The sequence below is a fragment of the Arvicola amphibius genome, chromosome 3 (assembly GCF_903992535.2).
Source record: "Arvicola amphibius chromosome 3, mArvAmp1.2, whole genome shotgun sequence".
NCBI classification, from domain to species: Eukaryota; Metazoa; Chordata; class Mammalia; order Rodentia; family Cricetidae; genus Arvicola; species Arvicola amphibius.
The window spans coordinates 116,479,602-116,485,601 of NC_052049.1; positions in this window are offsets into that span (position 1 = coordinate 116,479,602).

Below are 6,000 nucleotides of genomic sequence, written 5' to 3' on the forward strand. Positions count from 1 at the left end.
GGTAATTTGTAGGTGGATTTTTCTTTGGGCCATCAACTCATTAAAAATGACACAGAAATTTATTATTAACTATCAAAGCTCAGCCTATAGCTTAAGCTTGTCCCATTAGCTCTTATAATTTAAATCAACCCATTTCTATTCATGTACACATTGCCATTTGACTCATGGCTTTTACCTTTCCCACATGTCTTGTTCCCTCTGTGGCACCACGTTTTTTTCCTCTCTGAGTCTTTTCTGTCCCCCAGAAGTCCCACCTAACCTCTTCCAGCCTAGTTATTGGCCAGTTAGCTCTCTATTAAACCAGTCATAGTAACACATCTTCACACAGTGTAAAGGAAGAATCCATAACATTTTTCCCTTTTTGTCTAAATAGAAAGGGAAATTTTTAACTCTAACACAGTAAAACTATACACAGTAGAAACATTGTCCAAATAAAAAGGGAAGGTTTTTTAACTTCAACAAAGCAAAATTATATGCAATAAGAACAATTTTCAAGTAAGAATTACATGTACAAAGTCAAATACCATATGCACTTGGCAAATTTGGGGAAACTACTGTATTATCTATCCTATCTTAGTGAGTCTAAAGTTTTATACCTAAACCATTTTTATCATAGCTTGTATTAACAATCAAAAATATTTTTAGACCTTAAAATATTCTCTTAACTAATTTAAGCTTTTATGTCTCTCAACCTTATATATTTTACATCTCCTTTATAAGTTTCTTTTCTGAATTTGGTAACAAAGAAAATTATAACTATAACTATCTTGTCTTCAACCCCATCAGAGACCTGAGAAAAATATAATATTATCTGAATAAACAGGAAGTGCAGAGGAAACAACTTTTGAAACTATAGAAATGCAGAAGAAATAACTTCCAAAACTATAGAAATGACAGAAACAGTTGGCTACCTGGACACTCACCCAAGGCTCATCTGTAATATTAGAGTGTCCATCTTTGGCCTAGAGGCCTAAAATATCTGACAGACTTTTCAGTGAGGCAGGGATTTTTAAAGGACTCCCTACCTTGTCTTGTCAAAGTTTGGCAGTTGTCTTATTTTGTGTCCTGTTTGTCCAATTTGGAGAGCATTTTGTCAGTAGTTGAGGCAAGGGCAATTTCTTTGCCCAGTGTCTAACCTCGACAAATGAAAGCAAACTCTATATGAAAGTCCTTTAATGCCTGTCATCCTCTTTTAAATAAATTGGTACTGTCAGGAGCAGACATGTCTCCCTGTCATGAAAAGCTTTGTTATTAAATCATTTTAAATTCCATATTCTATAAGTCTTTGAAGTGTTTAAAGACCACCTGTCTATCTAAAATATATCTCTATTTGACCTTAAAAACATACTTAACTTGACTACACATTTGATTGTTGTAGGTATCTAAATGTTAATCTGCATTTCTTTATTATCCCAAATAGTTTGTAATAATAATTTTCAAAAACTGAAAAATTTACATTAAATTGGTACAATATCTTAAACAAGAGTAGAAACATATGTATGGTATAACAAAAATAAATTAGTGTCAATATACAAAATCTCACACCAATGTAAATATTTGATACTAGAGGTTGTTCAAAAGTAGACTCAAAAACACACCCTTTTATCTAATCATTTTTATACTATATCCCCCCTTTTCAGAAAGAGATCCCTGAACCTAATCTCCTTTGTTTAGCCTTTTCCATGGCCATGACCAATAACAACTTGTGACCAAGCCCCTAATTTATGACAAATATCCATAACCCATCAAATGAACAAAAACCACCCACCCCATCTCTAGGGGAAATGAGTGCTGTGTTCTCTAGACTGCTTCTTGTTGTCTGCTGGTGGTGGCATCTTGGGGCCCTGAGAAAATTAGGATAATGGTCAAGTCCTGGGAGAGCTAGCTGTAACATTTGTTGTCCAGGCTCTGTGCAATGGGAAAGCACGAGATTTTTCTGAAGTTCTGGCTAGAATAGTCTGTGAAGTTGGGCTATCTCAGCCAGAATCTGTTTTGGATGTATAACTCTGAGGAAACTGCAAAAGAGGCACTCTGGGAGACTCGATCACCTGGGCCACTCATTTTCACTGGTGTCTGGTCCCCTTGCTCTGAAAACACAAAACTTTCAAAGGTAACATACACATCTGCATTAACACAAGTATGTACTGTGAATTGTACACAAGCCTGTCAAAAATGATCTTTTGTTTTACATTTAAGCAGGTAAAATATATATCACCTGTCTTGAGTTTTTTTTCTAGGTTTATTTCTTTATGTCTATAGCCAGAATTTTCAAGGTCTCCCCAATCAAACTTGATTTCTATCTACCTTGAAGGAACCCACAGCCTTTTTTTTTCTGTAGAAACAAAAGCAAAAAAAAAAATATTTTGCCTCTTCCCCAAGGCAATATATCTTCTGATTTCCATTTTAATGTAAGGCATTCTTAAAGTATGTAGGCTGTTCCTCTTATAATCCCCATATCTCTTAGCAGCTGCCATTCAATCATCAGCAATACAAATATTCAAAGTCAACAAGACACCATATTGTATCCGGAGACCCTGTGTATTTTTCATCTTTATGTGACTTATCATTTTTATATTATTTTATCCTCTCTTTAAAGACTTTATAAACTACTTTTTATGATTTGTCTATACCCATTTTCTTCTTTTAAAAATCCTACACACATTTTTTTTGAAACACACTATAACCTGTTTGGAGGTTACATCTGGATCTGTCTTTAGTGAACACCTGCAGCATCTCTGACCATGTGAGACAAATCTTAAACTGCATGTCAGCTGCGGTGTGACTCAGCTTAGTACATGGTGCTGGCACAAGGCACTGGCGACTGGCTCCAACCCATAGGCAGCACCAGTTGCCATGTCTCTGTATGCTGCTGAGCACCAGGCTACCTGAGAGACTGTAGGACTAGGAAGCTGTATCCAGCTCCTTGCTCAGAACATTTCTTACCTTTCTCAGGCCCTATGTTTAGATATTTGAGCCCCAACTTGGGTACCATATGTAGACAAATTTTTCTGAGTTGCCAGCTCACAAAAAATAATACAGAGACTTATAATGAATTATAAAAGCTCACCCTATATCTTAGGCTTGTCCCACTAGTTCTTATAATTTAAACTAACCCATTTCTATTCATCTATGTGTTGCCATGTGACTCATGGATTTTTACCTCTCCTCCTCCATGTCTTACTACCTCTGTATCTGTCTGGTGACCCCAGTTCTTTTCCTCTCTTAGCCTTCTCTGTCCCCAGAAGTTCCACATAACCTCTTTCTGCCTAGCTACTGGCCATTTAGCTCTTTATTAGACCAATCACAGTGACACATCTTCACACAGTGTAAAGGAATATTCTGCATCAATAATCCACGCCTATATCTCCTTGTATAAAGATATATAGTTATATTTAGATATACACATAATACATATATTTAACTTATATGTACAGATACAAATGCATATAGTATTTGTTTATTCACATTTATGCCAATTCTTCCAGGCATGTGACCACATACCTGTATATACATCATGGCTATGATTACAGCACACAGGAAATATGTAGAGGTTCAGAAGATACTTTGGGAAAATGAAGAAAAGCCATCAATCCTGCCAGTCCTCCCCCGCCCCCACGAGGACAAGCTGCTCACCATGTACTCACCCACTGTCACACGCTGTATGAAATATGAGAACTACAGCCACACACCACATTCCAGTCAACAACGGCCAGCTTCTAGTGATGGTATTGTAAGATAATGTCATCTGGCAATGCCATATCTGGCTTAGTCTGTATAAGCACATGCTATGATACTCACACAGGGACAGAATCACCCAGCTTCCTACTTCTCAGAACAACACCCCATGTTTAAGTGGAGCATAACTCTATGATGGTGGGCTCAGGGCTCTTTTCACCAGCTTCACTACAGTACAGTTGACAAAGACATTTTACATTTACAGCACATTTGACATTGTACAAGATGATATCATGATACATATATACATGATTAATAATAAATAAATGAGCATTAAGCAAAAATTAAAATATTCTCGTAGTTCATTTCATCAATGTGATAAGAGCATTTAAGATTTATTTTCATGGGTTCAGGCTACACAGTATTCATAGTACAGTACTTGGCTAGCATGCGCAGGGCCCTGGCTTCAATCCCTAATACTAGGGAAAACATACAGATCTATTGTGCTAGTAATGCTCAAATATACAATATATCATTATTAACTATAGTCCCCTGTTATACAGTAGGTCTCTAGAACTCATTCGCCCTGTCTTGTTGAAATCCTGTGTCTTCTGACCAACATCAACACTTGGCAATCACCATCCTCTTCTTTACATCCGTGAATCTGATGCTTTTAGAATCCACATACATCTAAGAGCAGGTAGTCTGTCTTTCCGGGCTTGGCCATTCCACTCAGCACATGGCTGGCCAGGTTCATTCAAATTATTAAAAACGATATGACTTGCTTCCTTTTGAAGGGTAAACATGCGCTACCACATGTTTGTGCCAACTCGTTAGTGCATTGGCGGGCTCTTATATGAATTCTACATCTTCGCTCTCTTGAACAGTGCTACAATGAACACTGTACACTCCTGGTGTACTGTCTGTCGCCAAATATCTAGCAAGCAACAGAATTGCTGGGCCATCAGCTAATTGCTTTTCATTTTTTGTGGAACTGTCCTACTTCTTTCTTAATGGTGATTGCATGAATTCTCCTTCTTCCCTGACTGCAACAGTTACATTCGTCTTTCTTACAGAGGCCATTGTGATGGTGTCAACAGTTAGTCGTACCTCTTTACCAAATGTTTGGCATTATTTCTTGTCTAATGTTTGGCAGATTTCAGCAATGAAACCATAGAGTTCTAGCCTTTTATTTGTTGATTTTTTTAAATCTGTTTTTTATGTATATGAGGGTTTTGTCTGTGTATATGTTTATGTTCCACACGTGTACAGTGACCACAGAGGCCAGAAGAGGAGATCAGGTCCCTGGAACCAGAGTTACAAATGGATATGAGTCACTATGTGGGTACTGGGACTCGAACCAGGGTCTCTGGAGGAGCAGTCAATGTTATTAACCCCTGAACCATCTATCTCTCCAGCCCCTGCTGGGAGGTTTTTGATTGCTATTTAAGCTCCTAGCCTAGTGCAGCTTTATTCAGGTTTTCTCCTGTTGTGAATCGGTTCTGGTAGTTGGTGTCTTTGCGGAACTTCGTCCATCTCTTACACAATGTCAAACTTGCTGACAGGTTATGGCTCCCACTAATCACTCCTATGGTATTCCTACTTTCTCTGTTGAAATGCCTCTTTTTCTTTTGTGATTAGATAATTAAATTATGATTCTTGAGCACGTGTCTTTTCTCTGCATTTCACTGTTACCTGTCTCTGTGATTGGTCTGTTTGGGATGGGTGGCCAGGCTTAAGTTGCTGGACCTTCCCGGGCTTTGACCCTAAGATCTTCAGTGGCATTAGAATATTAGCTTTCACCAGCAAGAATAGTAAGGAGATTGACAAGAGAAGTTCATTCCTCTCCTTCAGCCTGAAGTCTCACTACAATGCTCTTAGGGATAGAGTCTAATGAAAACAAACAAACAAAAACAAAACAAAACAGATAAAGTCCTCACAGTCCCTGCTCCAAGATCACAAAGGCAGATGATAACTGGTATGAAGGGGAATAGCTTCATAATAGGGATGCTGCCTACCCGCTTGGATTCACTCAGGATTTGTTTGTTTGTTTATTTATATGTGCAGTTCTGTAGACTGAACTTAGAGCCTTGCTGGGAAAATATTCTATCACCAAGTTACACTCCCCCACCCACTCCATTCCCTACCCCCATCATCATTTCTTTAGGGGGGGGTGCATGTGTAGGTAATATGTGTGCGCATGTATATGTGTGTTTGAATGTGTGTGTATACATAGGTATGGAGGCCTGAGGTTTACATTAAGTATCTTCCTTGGTTGTTCTCCACTTTATTTATTAAGGCAGAATCTCTCAGGGGGCTCACCGG